The sequence below is a fragment of the Peromyscus californicus genome, unplaced genomic scaffold (genome assembly GCF_007827085.1).
Source record: "Peromyscus californicus insignis strain IS unplaced genomic scaffold, ASM782708v3 Scaffold_23__1_contigs__length_62951481, whole genome shotgun sequence".
Classification (NCBI taxonomy): domain Eukaryota; kingdom Metazoa; phylum Chordata; class Mammalia; order Rodentia; family Cricetidae; genus Peromyscus; species Peromyscus californicus.
Genome location: NW_026294534.1, coordinates 17,984,835 through 18,002,724, shown reverse-complemented (window position 1 = coordinate 18,002,724; position 17,890 = coordinate 17,984,835). Strand labels below are relative to the sequence as shown.

The following is a 17,890-nucleotide window of genomic DNA, read 5'->3' as shown; positions in this document are numbered from 1 at the left end:
GTTGCTGGGAAATGAACTCAGGACCTCTGGAAGAGCAGCCAGAACTCTTAACTGCTGAGCCATCTCTCCAGCCCTGTAATCTGTACTTTTACTGTACTTTTAAGTAAATAAAATTGCTACATAACTTCTGATAAACTCTTGCTTTTATCAAAGTTTTAAAAAAGGTGGGGGAGGGAGCTGGTAAAATGGTAAAGGCCTTTCTACCAAGCTCGATGACACCAGTTTCGATCCCTGGAACAGAGTGGATGAAGAAACCTGATAGCTCCAAGTTGTCCTTTGGCCCCAGACTGCACACGTACATCATGACACACTCATGCCCATACACGTGCTAAATAAATAAACACAACGTTCTTTTGAAGGCGGAGTGCTAGTAAAGCAGCTCAGTCAGGAGAGGGCTTGCTGAGCAAACAGGAGGACCTGAGTTTGCGTCCCAAGACCCTTTAAAAAGCAGAACACAGTGGTGTACTCGGGAGGAGACGGCTGGGCCCCAAGGGCTTGCTGAGCAAACAGGAGGACCTGAGTTTGCGTCCCAAGACCCTTTAAAAGCAGAACACAGTGGTGTACTCGGGAGGAGACGGCTGGGCCCCAAGGGCTTGCTGGCCTGCAGACCTAGCAAACTGATAAGCTCCAAGTTCACTAAGACTTGTCTCAGGTTTTTTTGTTTGTTTTTTTTTAGAGCAATTGAGGATGACACTGATGTTGACCTTTGGCTTCCACATGCATATACACTAAACACACACACACACACTCGCACTAAAGATAAACTTGATGAACGCTATTTTTTTTATAATTTATTTTATGTTCATTAGCATTTAACCTGCATGTATGTCTGTGTGAGGGTGTTGGATCCCCTGGAACAGAGTTACAGACAGATGTGTGCTGCCATGTGGGTGCTGGGAATTGAACCCAGATCCTTTAGAAGAGCAGCCAGTGCACAGACAATGTGCACATACATATATGAAGGCAAAACATTCATACACATAGAGTAAAATAAATAAACCTAAAAAGAAATAAAAAAAGAGTTGTTGAGGTCTTCCCATGAAGACTCCAAGAGAACATAATCTCGGGGAATATCCTTGGCAACATTTGATTGACAACTAACTGCTTACCTTGCCACCATCGAGATTCCTTTTAGTTCCAACCAAACTTCCCTAGATTTTAAGTCCCAGAAATGGCATAAATAAAAAACTTCCAGGGGACATGTTAATATAACCAAATATATCTTTAAAATCATTACATAAACACATCTACTTAAAACCCTGTTATAGTCCTGCATATCTGAAACTAAAAACACAGTTTCTACATAGTCAGTCAATGGAATAGCATGAACATCCAAAGCTCCTCCAGTAAATAGAATCCACTATACACTAAAAGGCCGAGTCTATTTGAAATAATCACATTTTAACAACTAGAGAAAAGCAGCTGACCATAACAGTCTCTATAATGTCCACAACAGATCCTTTATTTTACCAGGAAAAACAAGGAATCAAGATGTTTCTTCATGTGAACTGTTACATGGAGCATTTCTCTACGTTTATGATAAATGTAGTCACAACCTGTTTCCATAGCAACAAGAGTGGAATGCAAGCAGTCTATGGAAATGAAGCTACTAACCTGATCCTCAAAAACCAGGCAAATTCACTGTTTGGCCACTACTATGGCAAAAATAAAAAACAGCTAAGACATATAACCTTGAGAGAGTGGAGAGTCACCTTTTAAAAAAAACAAAACAGTGTGCAGTCTTTGACATATACAGAGGTGCCATACTACTTTGGTTCTGTGTTCAATTATATTTAATATCTGTATAGGCATGATCAATGTGAATCTTGGACTCTACGTTACAAATTTTGAAGCTAAGTGTGGTGGTGCACACCTTTGATCCTACCACTCTAGAGGGAGAGGCAGGCAAACTTCTTTGAGTTCCAGGACAGCCAGAGTTACAAGCCATAATCCTATGTGGTGGTTTGAATAAAAGTGGCCTTCATAGGCCCAAAGAGAGTGGCACTATTAGGAGGTGTAGCCTTGTAGGAGGAAGTGCGACCCTGGGGGCAGGCTTTGAGGTCTCAGAAACTCAAGCTAGACCTAGTATGGCACACTGTCTCTTCCTGCTGTCTTTGGATCCAGACATAGAACTCTCAGCTCCTTCTCCTGCACACTGTCATGTCCCACTATGATGATAACAGACTAAACCTCTGAAACTGTAAACCAGCCCCAAGTAAATATTTTCCTTTATAAGAGTTACCATGGTCGGGGGCTGGAGAGATGACTCAGAGGTTAAGAGTACTGGCTGCTCTTCCAGAGGTCCTGAGTTCAATTCCCAGCACCCATATGGTGTCTCACAACCATCTGTAATGAGATCTGGTGACCTCTTCTGGCATGCAGACAGAACACTGTATACATAATAAATAAATAAAATACTTAAAAAAAAAGAGTTACCATGGTCATGGTGTCTCTTCATAGCAATAGAAACCCTAACACATCCTGCCTCAAAAAAAAAAAAAAAAAAGGAAAGAAAGAAAAAAATCATCATCATCATCATCCTAGGCAGTGGTGGTGTGCACCTTTAATCCCAGCACTGGGGGGGAAGGAGAGGCAGATCTCTGAGTCCAAGGCCAGCCGGGTCTACAGAATGAGTTCCAGGGCAGTCAGGGCTACACAGGGAAATCCTGTCTTGAAAAACCAATAATAATAGTAGTAGTAGTAGCAGCAGCAGCAGTAGTAGTAACAATAAAAATAATCTATAATTTTTGTATTGCCCATTTTGATTTCATAATTTAAAATTAACTTTTAGTAATGTAACAAACAAGTATGCATTTAGAATAATGGAAGTGTGTTATTTTGCTTTATACCTATTTTAAAACTGTAAGACACTCAGCAGCTATTAGAACAGAAGGAAAAGTCAAGTTCTGTACTCTACATAGGGTCCAAATTACACTTAAAACTAACATTCTTCCTCTCTAACTCACACAGGGGTTTTTGGTTTTTGAGTTTTGTTTCATCTTGAGACAGGGTCTCACTGTATAGTCCTGGCTGGCCTCAAACACTGAGATCCACCTGCCTCAACCTCCCCAGTACAAGGCTCTCATGGGTTGTTTCTACTCAAAATTTAATGTTACCATTAAGTTACAAACGTTGGTAGAGCTTTTGGAAAAAAATAACAAAAGCCCACAGGGTTCTAAGAACCTGACCACACCTCCGCAGCACCAAAAAGGAAATGAATAACAATGTTTACCTTCACAAAAAGTAGCTAGAATTGATAAGCATCTCATCCATTTCCCAGAGATGAAAGGCAATACCGGAATTTGGCACAGTAACCTCAATAGAAGGCCAATCTTTCAGACAAAATGGATCCTGCTTGAAATTTTTCTGTGCGGCACTACAAACTTTCAAGTGGAAGTGGTTGCCCGTTTGTCTTTAGATTATCCTACCCTCCGAGAGAACACACACCAGATTACAAGACTTACTATTTTGCAACAAACAAAATGAACTGCTCTCAATGACATTTTATAAATACTTATACAAAACTCTGGGCAGAAATATCTAATTTCTGACTAAAATTTGGGCATTTTCTCTCGGTTTGTAAGACTCACGGTAACGCAAACACAGATTTTCAGGCCACTAGAGAATGGCATTATCTCTACAGGTTCTTTACCATTGTTTTCAGTTTTCCTGTGACTTTTTAAAAGACAATTTGATGGTATCAAAATGTTAAGGTTTGAAAGAACTTCTAACCAAGCTGGGAGTAGTGGTGCATGCCTTTAATCCCAGCACTTGGAAAGCAGGTGAGTTCCAGGCCAGCCTGGTCTACATAGTAAGTTTCAGAACAGCCAGAGCTACATAGTGAGATCCTGTCTCAATAAAATAAAATAAAAAAAAGAAGAAAAAGAAAGAAAGAACTAACTGCCATCAATTTAGCTGAGGCTAGCTCTGAAAGTTTAAGGCTATGATTTATAGGGGAGCCTTCCCTTCAGTGACTTTTCAGCATCGCACTAATAAAACATTATTATCCCATTAAGGCAGCTTGGCCTTTTCCTATGAGAATGAACATTCTGTTTTGGTAACTTTAACTGTGCTGTGGGTCTTCACTAAAGGTACTTTCCAAGGTAGCCTTTCAACAAGAAATCGAACCTGATGACTAATTGCTGAGTTTAAGTGGAAAACCTACTTGCTTAAAAAAATAAACAATTGAAAAATAATTAAAATAACAGCTTGGTTTGAGAGATGGCTCAGCTGGGAAAGGTGCCTGCTTCCAACCCTGACCACGTGAGCTCAATCCAGGTTGGGGAGAGAACCAATTCCTCCAAGTTACCCCCGACCACCACCTGTGTTCGTATGACACACACACACACACACACACACACACACACACACACACACACACACACACACACACACGGACTTGGATTCTTAAATAAAGATAAATACTAAGGAGAGACTACATTCACTTTATATTTTCATGTGCCCTCACTCATTTTCCACAAAGGAAGCAGCAAATTTTATCTAGTTACTGTAGTTTTCAGGGTGTTCTCCCAGCTCAGCCTCAGGGAGCTGGACAACACACTGCACTAAGCCTCAGATTTTGAAAGAGATTTTTTTAAGTGTTTATTTTATGTGTAACGGGAATTGGGGCCTCTTGCTGGGTGATGCTCTGGATATAGAAATGACGGCTGTACAACCTGTAAATAAATACACTAAAGTCACACCACTGTAGACTTTGAAGAGTGAGCCTTAGCCAGGTATGATGGTGCATGCATTAGATCCCATCACTGGGGAGGCAGAGATCGGAAGTTCAAAGCCAGCCTGGTCTACATAGCAAGTTCCAGGCTAACTAGAGATACATAGTGAGACCCTGTCTAAAATAAAATTAAATCTTTAAAAAGTGAGCTTTAATAAGCATGAATTATGTCTCAAAAAACAAAATCTCCCACAAATAGACCATTCCTTTCTTTTTCTTTTTTTGGTTTTGTTCGAGACATGTGCGGCCTTGGCTGTCCTGGAACTCGCTCTGTAGACCAGGCTGGCCTTGAACTCACGGAGATCCGCCTGCCTCTGCTTCCCAAGTGCTGGAATTAAAGATATGTGCCACCACCGGTGAGCAGACTATTTTTTTCTTAAAAAAAATGAAAGGATGTACATTTCACAACAATAAAATTTATATTAGCCATTTAAAAAATTACTGATTTCAATGTACATGGTAATCATGCTTCACAATAAAATGCTTATCACTTATCACTGAGGTATAGTATTAGAAGGTGAAGGTGGAAGGACAGACAGAAAATGGAGTGACACCAGTCACAGACCCACGCCTGCACACAAGCGACACAGCAGAAGCACACAGCAGGGATGCAGCATTTAAAAACGGCTCAGAAACAACTGCTGACCACACAGATCACACAGATTAAAATAAAAGGTATCGACGAGCTGGGCATGGTGGAGAACACCGTTAGTTCCAGCACTCAGGAGGCAGAAGCAGGAGGATCCTGGGAGTTCCAGGCTCTAAAGCCAGGTCAAGTGTCTCCTCCACTAACATAGCATTCTACTTACATTCCACCACCACATTAAATACCTGGTTTAGGGCTATCGTGTCATAAAGGAAAGGGGTGTCTGTGTGTGAAGGAAGCATGACCTCACAACATTCATATAAGAAAGAAGAGTAAAATACTCCACTACGTCAATTCTGGACACCAGCTGCTGTCCCCTACACTCTGCAGGCTGAGACAAGGGTCAGTGAAGGCTCATGCCAGCTCCTTCCTTCCCATTCTGCTGCCGCTGCTGCTGCTGTAATGGGAAAGAAACCAAATGTTACAGCCCAGTTACCCCCCACCCCCTCGCCCCAACTTACCCAGACTTCTCTAACAAAACAAACATTATGGGTAGACACTGTGCTAAGATCTGAAGTTCCAGGGCTGAAGACTCAGACAAGGTCCCTATAATCCTGCAGCTTATAGTATCATCAGAGAGAGAAGCAATAAAGGGAAATGCTGGGGTGCCGCCCCGAGTCTACTCCTGATAAGAACGTTCGTTCACTTCATACGGAGTGCCTGCATTCCATCAAGTCCTGAGCACCAGAGATAAAAGATACATGAGGCGGAGCCAATCCCTCCTGGCAGAAAATATCCAGGGCCGAGAAGGTGAAATTCGGGGTATCAGTCTTTTCCAGGCCGAGAAAAGCTGGACTCTTCTCTGGACTGACAGCAGACAGCACCTCAGAGAGCTCCAGGTAAGAACTTTCTGGGTTCCTCAGCACGTAAGTGCCGAGTGAGTTAGATTCTTGAAATGTTTTTCTTGATGTGCTGTGAAATCGGAGGCATTTAATGAAAACACACCACATAAGTGAGAGTGGAGGAGCAGATACTAGAAACTAAGGGAAGAATGAAGTGTGTATAAGAACACTGGAATAAATCCTCATTTTACACCCACAACTAACTGCAGTATCTGGCACATTATCAATAAATCAATTCTCATAGGAAAAATTATCAGGGAGCACAGGACTGGGTTAACCATCAAAATGTTTATTACCATTAACTTGAAAGTGTTACTGAGATGTCACCAGCGGTTAACATGATTAGAGCTGACTCCACACCGGCTGCGTGCTCCTGGGGGGTGGTACACATGTGTGCATGTACATGCCTTAGCCTAGAGGTTTTCCTATATCACTCTCCATTTTCTCTTTTGAGACAGCTGGCCAATGAGCTCCCAGGAATCCTACCTGTCTACTCCCCAGTTTCAGGGTCACAGGGTTGTGAACTGCTACACCTGTTTTGTGTGTCGGGGTGGGGGGCGGTACTGGGGATCCACACTCAAGGTTTCACACTCGTGTGGTGAGCACTTTAACAACTGAGCCAGCACCAGATCTGCTATCTGCTGTTTGTCTGAGGCAGGGTCTCTCTGGGTAGCTCTGGCTGTCCCGGAACTCACTCTGTAGACCAGGCTGGCCTCATACTCAAGAGATCCACCTGCCTCTGCCTCCTAAGTGTGGAATAGAAGGTGTGCGCCACCATGCCCGGGAGGTTGGCTCTTTCTTCCTGAAGAACTGGTGAAGAAAGCTCAGGAAGTATCTGCAGCATCACTTGTATGCCCAGCACAAAGCCTGCCAGCAAGCAATCAGCTCACTGTGAGAACAACAACAAAATAAAATTTACCCCAATTACTTTGAAACCCTTTTAATAGTTATAATATGCAATTTTATTTTAGCTGGTAATACTTTCACTAAAACATAAAATTGGAAAGCATTTTATTAAATGCCAAAAATAAGGCCAGTGAGATGATTCAATGAGTAAAGGTGTTTGCCACCAATCCTGAGACCTGAGTTAAATCCTCACAACCCCCAAGACAGAACCAACCACCACAGTTGTCTTCTAACCTCTACTCATGCACCACGCTGTGCACACACAAATAAATACATGTTTGAAAAAAAACAATGTTAAAAAAAAACACGCTGAAAACACACACTATAAACAACATATCACTTAAGGGTCACTGGCTAAAAATACCTTTTCAGAGATATTATTTATGTAACCTTATATAAGGTGATATTCTCTACCGTAAGTCTAATAACTCTACAAGCATATATAAACTACTGACAGTGTGCTCCAATTCATATTAGGTACATTATGAAATACTGTCTTTTGTATCAGTATATAAAAATTGGAGTCACTGTTAATGGGATTATAAGAAACTGGCATAATGTTACACTGATGAAAATATTAGAATCTTGACCTCTAGTAAAGACAACTACAAGAAAAAGAAAAATGACTTTTTGATATTGATTATAGATTAATTCCAAACCTGTCCTAAACAACAAAATCAAACATATTTGAAGTGTCTTTTTTTCACAGCTTCACGACTGACAGACTGGCCAGTTCAGACATTTAAAATTCATGTTGATAGCCGGGCGGTGGTGGCGCACGCCTTTAGTCCCAGCACTCGGGAGGCAGAGGCAGGCAGATCTCTGTGAGTTCGAGGCCAGCCTGGGCTACCAAGTGAGTTCCAGGAAAAGGCGCAAAGCTACACAGAGAAACCCTGTCTCGAAAAAAACAAAAACAAAAAAACAAAAAAAAAATTCATGTTGGTTTTTTGAGACAGTATCTCAGAGATCTGCCTGCCTGCCTCTACTTCCCCCTCCCAAGAACTATGGTTAAAGGTGTATGACACCATAACCAGCAAATGTAGATGCTTTTAAAATCCAAAGCGAAGTGCGGCAGTACCATCTTGTGTCATAGACGAGAGCAACTCTCAACAGCCATTCTTGGGAACAGCTGCACAAGGTGGAATACACTTTTAATCCCAGCACTCAGGAAGGGGAGGAAGAGGCAAGAGGACCTCTGTTAGTTCAAGGCAAGCCAGAGCTGCAGAGTGAAACCCTATCTTAAAAAACAAAATGAGCTTGAAAGTGACACACACCTTTAATCCCAGCACTCAGGAGGCAAAGGAATGATATCTCTGCACTGGAGGCCAGCCTGATCTACAGAGTAAGTTCCAGGACAGCCAGGGCTACCCAGAGAAAGCCTGTCTTGAAAAAAGCAGAAACAGAAACAGAAACAGCACCGAAGCCGACCGGCCGAGCGACAGAATCCACCACGCCCTCACGTTGCACTCCTTCTGCAACCCCATCCCTAGTACAATGGATGAATACAGAGGCCGCTGAATGATGCACAGACAGCAGAAGACAATCTCGCCTGTAGTATTCCACTGGGTGTAAAATAACTACAAGGATCCTATATGTAACTCATTGAAGAGGGTTAGAAAGAACACTGAAGGCATTCAAAATGGTGGAAGGAGCGGGTGGTACACACTTTCAATCCCAGCAGAGGGAGACAGAGGCAGGTTGATCTCTATAAATTGCAGGTCAGTGAGGGCTATACAATGAGACCTTGTCTCAGAAAAACAAAGTTGTGGAGGGAAACCTGGAGACAGCTCAGAGGTTGCTTGCTGCTCTTGTACAGGATGCTGGTTTAGTTCCCAGCATCCTCATGGTGCTCACCACTATCTGTAACTCCAGTTCCAGGGGATCCAGCACCCACTTCTGAACTCCAAAGCACGAGGCATGTATATGAATACATACATACATGCAAGCAAAACACTCATATATGAAATAAAAATAAGTAACCAAAAATATGTTTAAGATAATAAATCATTAATTTTTTAAAAGCTTATTCTATACAACAACAAAAAAACTGTATCAAGCAAGCATTTTTCTAATGAGTAACTTTAAGTAGAAATTTATTTTGTAAAAATAAATGACAGAATCAGAGGATAACTCAGTGAGCAAAGTTCTTGCTACAGAAGTATGAGGACCTGAATTTCGGTCCCCAGTACCCACGTAAGCCAAGTATGGCAGTACACATCCATAACCCCAGTGCTGGAGGTATGAAAACAGTGGGTACCAGGGGCTCGCTGGTCAGTCCAGCTAAAATGATGAGCTCCAAGTTTACTGAAAAACCTTGTTGGAAAAAGTTGGGGCTGGAAGGATAGCTTAAAATCACTTGCTGCTTTTGAAGAGGACCTGGGTTTAATTCCCAGTCTCTACATGGAGCTCAGAACCATATGTATCTCCAGTCCCATGGACCAGACATGCTCTTCTTACCTCCTCCAGCTGCACGAATGTGGTGCAGACACACAGCAGGCAAAACATTTACATGCATAAAAGAAATCCTAAAAAAACTTAGGGTAAAGAAATAATGAAAAGACACCGTAGCATGAGTCTCTGGCCTCTACATGCACCCACACAGGTAAAGAGTAACCAACATACATGAACACATACCAAAATAGACACACATAATTATGAACAAGTCCCCTAAATAAAGGCTTTCATTTACATTTTAGATAATTGTTTCATCATTTAAGAATATGCAGGGGCTAATGAATTTACTCAGTGGCTAAGAGTACTGTAACTTTTGTAGAAGATCTGGGTCCAATTCCTAGTACCCACATGGAGACTCACAACCATCTGTAACTGGGGCTGACACCCTTTCCTGACCTCCAGGAGCAAGCACATGGTGTGTGTGTGTGTGTGTGTGTGTGTGTGTGTGTGTGTGTGTGTGTGTGTGTATGTGCATATAGATACAGACATATATACACACACATATATGTATATATATGCAGGCAAAACACTCATACGTATACAATAATATATTTTTAAATTTGTATGGAAGCCTGGCCTTGTGGTGCACAACTTTAATCCCAGCACTCAGGAGGCAGAGGCAGGTGGATCTCTGTGAGTTTGAGGCCAGCCTGGTCTACAAGGGCAAGTTCCAGGATGATTAGGGCTACACAGAGAAACCCTATCTCGAAAAACCAAAAAAAAAAAAAAAAAAAAAAGAAAGAAAGAAAGGGAAAGGAAAAGGGAACGGAAGAAAGGGAAAAGGAAAGGGAAAGGAAGAAAGGGAAAGGGGAAGGGACAGGAAGAAAGGGAAAGGGAAAGGGAAAGGAAGAAAGGGAAAGGGAAAGGGGAAAGGGAAAAGGAAAGGGAAAGGGACAGGAAGAAAGGGAAAGGGAAAGGGGAAGGGACAGGAAGAAAGGGAAAGGGAAAGGAAGAAAGGGAAAAGGAAAGGGAAAGGGACAGGAAGAAAGGGAAAGGGAAAGGGGAAGGGACAGGAAGAAAGGGAAAGGGAAAGGAAGAAAGGGAAAGGGAAAGGGAAAGGAAAGAAGGCAGAGGCAGGCGAATCTCTGTGAGTTCGAGGCCAGCCTGGTCTACAGAGCGAGATCCAGGACAGGCTCTAAAACTATACAGGGAAACCCTGTCTCGAAAAACCAAAAAAAAAAAAAAAAAAAAAAAAGGAAAGGAGGGAAGAAGGAAGGAAGAAACCTGAGCTGTCTCCCAACACTGTATAACCGAAGAACTCAAACTTCAGATGCTCCTGCCTCCACTTCCCAAGTACAGGGATTATAAGCATGCACTAGTCCAAATGATACAAACATAAACTCTACATTTAAAACATTTTATTGCAATATCTCTGAGTCTGAAGCCAGCCTGGTCTTCAGAATGAGTTCCAGCACAGCCAGGACTACACAGAGAATCCCTGTCTTGAAAAACCAAAAAAACCAAAAAAAAAAAAAAAAAAAAACAAGCCGGGTGGTGGTGGCGCATGCCTTTAATCCCAGCACTCGGGAGGCAGAGGCAGGAGGCCAGCGTGGGCTACCAAGTGAGTTCCAGGAAAGGCGCAAAGCTACACAGAGAAACCCTCTCTCGAAAAACCAAAACCAAAACCAAAAACAAAACAAAAACCATTTTCTATATGCTGTTGTTAATTCCATTGACTAAAAAGATTTTAGGGAAACTGAAGAGCTGGCTCAGTGATTAAAAGTACTGATTGCTCTTGCAGAGGACCAAGGTTCAGTACCCAGCACCCACATGGTGGCTCACAACCACCTGTAACTCTAGTTCCAGCCCTCTGCTGACCTCTGCAAGCACCAGGGATGCATGTGGTACACAAACATACATGTAGGCAAAACACCCAAACATAAATCTAAAAATAAAAAAAGAAATTTTAGGAGACTGTACCTGAGCAGCAGAAGCCAAATTCCAGGTCCCATCTCACACCAAAAAACAAAAATAAAGAACTTCAAAACTGTCCTTTTCAACTTTTTGCCCCTAACTTTTTTTTTTTTAAATTGGGGGTGGGCATACATGAATACCAAGTTGTGCACATGGAGATTGGAGAGTTACTTGTAGGAATTAGTTCTCTCCCTCCACCATATGGGTTCCAGGTTCCAGGGAATCAAATTCAGGTCTCCACAGGCTTGGCAGCAAGCTCCTTTACCCATTGAGACATCTCACCAGCCTGTATTCTGGGTTTCAAACAATTATTATTAATAAGCTATTTTAGGTGAATGGGTTTATTAACTTCAAAAATAGTAAACATTGTGGGGGGGGGACATTTATAGCAAACATTCTTGGGGGAAGACATTTAAATATCCAATGCTGAACTGGAGATGGCTCAGTGGTTAAGAGCTCATTGCTCTTGTAGAAGAGCAGAGTTCAGATTCCAATACCCATGTCAGGTGTCTTACAACTGCCTGTAACTCTACCTCCAGATGCCCTCTCCGGCCAATTCAGGCATCTTCATACATATATATATTCACACACAGACACAGACACAATACACATAATATAAATTTTTTAAGTTTCTAAAAAAAAAGGGGGGGGGGGGTCCATCCCTAGCTGCTGCTGCTGGTGGTACACGCCTACATTCAGAAGTTCAAGGTCATACATAGCAAGTTTGAGGCTGCTTGGGCTGGAGAACATATCTTAAAAGGAAATTCAGTTCTCTCCACCATCTCAAAGCTCTACCACACAGCGCTGATCGCACAGCACTGATCTCACATCGATGATCTAGTAAAACACCATCCTTCAAACAACCTCAGGAAAACATTCTTCCAAGCTGACAGAAATAAAGTTAGTCATGAACACTCTGAAGAAATGGGCAAATATTGTGATGCAAGAAAGAAATCAGCCTGGCATGATGGCACAAACCTTTAATCCTAGCACTCAAGACTCAGAGGCAGAGGCAGGTAAATCTCTGTGAGCTCAAGGCCAACATGATCTACATAGAGACACCCTGTCTCAAAAAAAAGGAAAAAAGAAATAAAAAGAGAGATCACATACACAGACATTTAAGCAATCATACTTCATGCTAGAATAAAATGTCAGATAAACCCAGGGACAAGCAGAATGTTCACAGAGTAAAAAAGCATGTACTATTAATACTGGTCTTAAAAGTCATGTGACTTGAATCGTAGTCAGGAAACTTTTGAAAAAAAAAATTTTATTTTACTCGTATGGGTGATTTGCCTGCATGGATGTCTTGCATCATGTCTATGCCTGGAGCCCTCAGAGCCCAGAAGAAGGTGTTGGATTCCCTGGAGCTAGAGTTACAGGCAGCTGGGCTACTATGTTGGTGCTGGGGATTAAACCCAGGTCCTCTGGAAAAGCACCAGTGCTCTTAACCATGGAGCAGCTATCTCTCCAGCTTTGTCATGAAACTTCTAAGAGCCGGGCATAGTGGCTCACCCCTTTAGTCCTATAATTTAGGAGACAGAGGCAGAAGAGTCTCTGTGAGTTCAAGGCCAGCCTTGTCGACATAGAGAGTTCAAAGAGAGCCAGAGCTACATAGTGAGACTGTAGGAAGAAAGAAAGGAGAGAGGGAAGGAGGGAGGGAGGGAGGGAGGGAGGGAGGGAGGGAGGGAGGGGAAGAAAGAAACTTCTAACTCAGTGTGTCAATCTGGAGATCTAACCCCTCTGGGCTCTCACAAACAATGTAAGTGGACGTTAAACCACATGATGAAGTATCTGAAATGACTCCAAACAATGGGAAGAGATGCCATTCCTCCTAGATATCCACAGATAAATGTATAGCTTGGGTTTTTATTTGGACATGGACATATATGGCTTTTAAATTAACTTTAAGTCTCAATTATTTAATGACTTTTATTTGCAATATCAAACATTAAATGAAATTTGCCTCCAATGCTTAGCTACATAAGTAAGATTTTAGAGGTACAAAAATCAGCATGACTATCATACTGTCTTCATAACATTTTCTAAGTAATCGAAACATGTCCAAAGCTATACATTTTCCTCTAATTTTTCTCTTTACATTTAAAAAAATTTTGACAGAACAAAAAAAAAAATTTAAGTATAACTATGCTACTCCACCCACAATCTGGTTAGTTGTTGCTATCACCTTAAATATTTCCTGAAACTTTCACTTGAAATTCCCCACTTACAGTGTGCTACAGTCCTGTAATGTAGCTCAGGATTTAGAGGCTAGCCTGGACTACATGGTGACACCCCCCCCCCCACACACACACACACACACACACACACACATCTCAAACAAACCAAAGTGTTAGAAGAAAACTAATTTTCAAAGAAAGTAAAATATCCTGTATCAGGAAGTGACCTGCATGACGTGGAACATAATTACTTAATGAGAAAAAATTTAAACCTACATCTTATTTCACTTAACCATAAACCCTGTTATTAAATTCAATCCGTTTTCACTTGATATGATTCCATTGAATTATTCCACATTTCAGATCATAGATCAGTTTTTTCGGACTAAAGCACATTACTACTTAATGACCTTATGGCAACACAAAGCTTACTGTAGAACTGTCTCCTTGATCTACGTTCAGTTCCACCTCCACAGTCTCACTTTGGTCTCGACCACACCACACAACAAACATGGTTACCACTGAATGTATGCTTTAAAGTTTTGTCCAGGTTCTTACCCCAGAGTACTGAAAGTTACTACAAACTAGGCAACTTCTTTTTTAGAAAGTATTTATTTTATGTGTATGTGCATGTGCCTGAGCGTATGTATATATACTGTATGTGTAACACATGGGTACAGGAGACCATGGAGGTCAGAAGGGGGCACAGGGTCCCCTAGAACTGAGTTACAAGCAGTTGTGAGCCACATGGGAGTTAAAAACAAACCTAGGTCCTCTGTAAGAGCAGTAAGCACTCTTTTTTTTTTTTCAAGACAGGGTTTTTTAGTGCAACAGCCCCGGCTATCCTGGAACTCACTTTGTAGACCAGGCTGGCCTTAAACTCACAGAGATCCGCCTGCCTCTTCCTCCTGAGTGCTGGGAATTAAAGGCGTGAGTCACCACAGCCAGTTGGCTCTTAGAGTTTTACAAATGTTCATTTTACTTTTTCATACCTTGGATTCTCTACTATCCTAAAGTCAAATATATATAAAGCTGGGTGGTGGTGGCACGTGCCTTTAAACCCAGCACTCAGGAGACAGAGGAAGATGGATCTCTATGAGTCTGAGGCCAGCTTGGTCTACAGAGTGAATCCAGGTCAGCCAGGTTGTTACACAGAGAAACTCTGCCAAAAAAAAAAAGACAAAAGTAATCCATGTTTTAAAGTACTAAGCAATACATAAAACTAAAAAGCCTAAGTTTTAATTCTTATAACAATGTCTGGTGTTTCCTGTTTTGTTTTACTAGTTTTATCACTTCAGGATTTTAGGCTCAATTATATTCAGACTTTACACCACTTACTGGTCTCATCAGAACACTAAGCATTGGTTCAGTTACAGACGAATCGTGTCACAATAACAACAGTGGAAGTCAATTTGGACTGGAAAGTTAACTTCTTGTTCATACTTGTACCAGCACGAACTCTCTTTCTGAGAACACCCACACAACCTATGCAAAGATGCCACTCCAACATATTTTAACATCTACTAAGGCAACCAAGTGAGTTCATTTCTTCATCCACTAGACACATAATTACAGACAACCTCCTCTGCAAACAGCGTTTCCTTTCTTCCTTCTTTCCTTTTTAATGCCAGAAATCAAACCCAGGGCCTCCTGATGCACAGAGAAACACTCTACTGCTGAGCCACACTCTCAGCCTCCAATACGTTACTTCTGTTTTTAAGTACGTATTACCAACTACATGCCTGCTCCAGTCTAGGTACTTAGCACTTTCAATCTGCAGCTCTACAACTAAGAAGTAGTCATCTCTATTCAACGACAAGAATATTAATCCTTGGTGAAAAGGTGAAGTGGGGTAGGAACTCACATCTCAACTTGGGCCCTTCAACTCCACTGCCGAGCCAAGAGGGGAGGGAGTCGGAGAGATGGCTCTGTGGTTGAGAGCACTTGCTGCATAGCCATGAGGATCTGAGTTTAGATCACAGCACCCACATAACAAGCTAGGCATGATCTCACAAATGCACGTTTGTAACCCCAGTACTGTGGGGGCAGAAACAGAAGGTCTGGAGGCTTGCTGGCTAACAGCCTAGCAGGAAAAAGAATACAAGTCCAGGTACAGGGAGAGACCCTGCTTCAGAGGAAACAGGCAGGGAGGGAGGGGGAAGGAAGCGCAACAACTCTGTGCTTATGCACACAGGTGCATATAAACGTGTTCGTATACCATGCCCCCAACACACACACAGTTCTGCTAACTGGCTTAAAGCAAACACAAGTGGAGAACAACTACTGGGATAAAGGTCAGTTAGATCAAAGCAAATCTCTTACAGTGAAATGGATGGGTAGAACACACTGTCCATGTACTCCCCCTAGCCCCCGACAGGGTTTCTCTGTGTAGCCTTTGCTGTCTCCTGGAACAGCTCTGTAGACCAGGCTGACCTCGAACTCACAGAGATCCGCCTGCCTCTGCCTCTGGAGTGCTGGGATTGAAGGTGTGTACCACCTCCCCCGAGCCAGTGTACATTTTTAAAGATGGTATTTATAAATCAAATTGGAATCAGAATGTTTTACTTTGTTCATTTAGTTACATGTATTTATGTGTGTGACAGAGGCAGAAACATGCATGGACCACAGTGCTTATGTAGAAGTCACAGGACAACTCAGGAAAACCAGTTCTCGCCTTTTCACCATGTGGATTCCAGCCATTAAACTCAATTTGTCAAGCTTGGTGGAAAATACCTTTACCAGATGAGCCACCTACTCAGGCTTCTTTCCCCTTGAGACCGGGTCTCACTGTCTAGTCCTTGCTGGCTTGAGTTCATAGTGTAGACCAAACTGCTGGCCACCAACTCACAGAGATCTGCTGGCCTCTGCCTCCCAAGTGCTGGGATTAAGTGTGCACCACTCTGCCCTGCCAGCATTGCATTTGTTTGTTTTTAAGATGTGCTCTTCCCAGGATGCTCAAGCTGGTCTCACACTCCAGTAGTCAAGGGATCCTCCTGTCTTTGACTTCAAAGTATCTAGAACTCTGGCAGGCACTACCTCACATGCACTTGAGAGCAGAGAGAGTTCCAAGGCAGCCAGGGTTACACAAAGAAATCCTGTCTCAATCAACAATCAATTAATCAATCAACCAACCAACCAACCAATCAATAAAAGCTAGGTGGTGGCTGCTCACACCTTTAGTCCCAGCACTCAGGAGGCAGAGGCAGGTGGATCTCTGAATTTGAGGCCAGCCTGGTCTATAGAACAAGTTCCAGGACAGCCAGGCCTACACAGAGAAACCCTGTTGTGAAAACTAACTAACTAACTAACTAAATAGATAAATAAATAAGAGCCAGCCAACTGATCGACTTATCCGAATTCGTTTCTATGGACATTTAGAAAAAGCTGCCAGTGCTGATACCACGTTACCAGTCTTAAGGGCAAGTCTTTAAGGTCCTCAACACTGCAATGTTGAAAAGCTGTTAAGACTTCAAATTAAAAGTTCACTAGTTCTAAGAACTTCATCTTGAAAAAGTAAATCCAATGTCATTTTCTTTGAAGGGCTACAGCAAGCCAATTAAGGCAAAGAACATTCTAAACGCAAGACATGAATAAATAAAAATTGGCTTATTAAAAAATAATTTTGGGGGACTGGAAAGATGGCTCAGTTGCTCTTCCAGAGGACTGGGGTTCAATTCCCAGTATCCATATGGCACCTCGCAACTGTATCACTCACACAGACATATATGCAGGCAAAACATCAATGCACATAAGATAAATAAATTTTGAAAAAGTAGTAATTTTGAAGTATACTGAAATCTGAAAACTTATTCTATATTAGATGGCACTCTTTTTGGTCTGAGGTGTCTAGAAAATTTCAAATTCTCCCGTTCCTGAGTTAAATAAGTATTGTGTTTTCAAATTCATTTTTAAAAAACTGGAGTTATTGTATGGGTATTTATAAAACAACCTAAGAGGGCACCACATAAAATGTTATTATATAGCTTACATGAAAACTATAATGTATATAATTCTTTTTCGTTTTCCCATTTGTTTTCTCCTCAATATTAGTCTTGATTGAGACCCCTATCTACCCCAGCTTGGTGATACATGCCTGTAAACCCCAGCACTTGGAAGATGTAGGCAGTACAAACAGGAGTTCAAGGCTAGCCTCCTCCACATAACAGGTTGAAGCCAGTCCATCTCAAAGAGGAAAAAAAAAAAAGGATTCCTA

At 42.0% G+C, this 17,890-nt stretch overlaps 1 protein-coding gene across 7 annotated transcripts in view; it reads right to left on the bottom strand.

The window, feature by feature from the left end:
- Positions 1 to 17,890, bottom strand: part of Nsd3 (nuclear receptor binding SET domain protein 3) — a 118,262-nt gene that overhangs the window by 91,714 nt on the left and 8,658 nt on the right. Inside the window, exon 2 of one of the 7 annotated variants that reach the window (XM_052751883.1) lies at positions 5,663 to 5,778. The exons of 5 other annotated variants lie outside the window; for them this stretch is intronic. The gene's annotated coding sequence lies outside the window, so the exon portion shown is untranslated. The remainder of the gene's footprint in view (positions 1 to 5,662; positions 5,779 to 17,890) is intronic. One more of the 7 variants, XM_052751884.1, reaches the window with a different exon arrangement.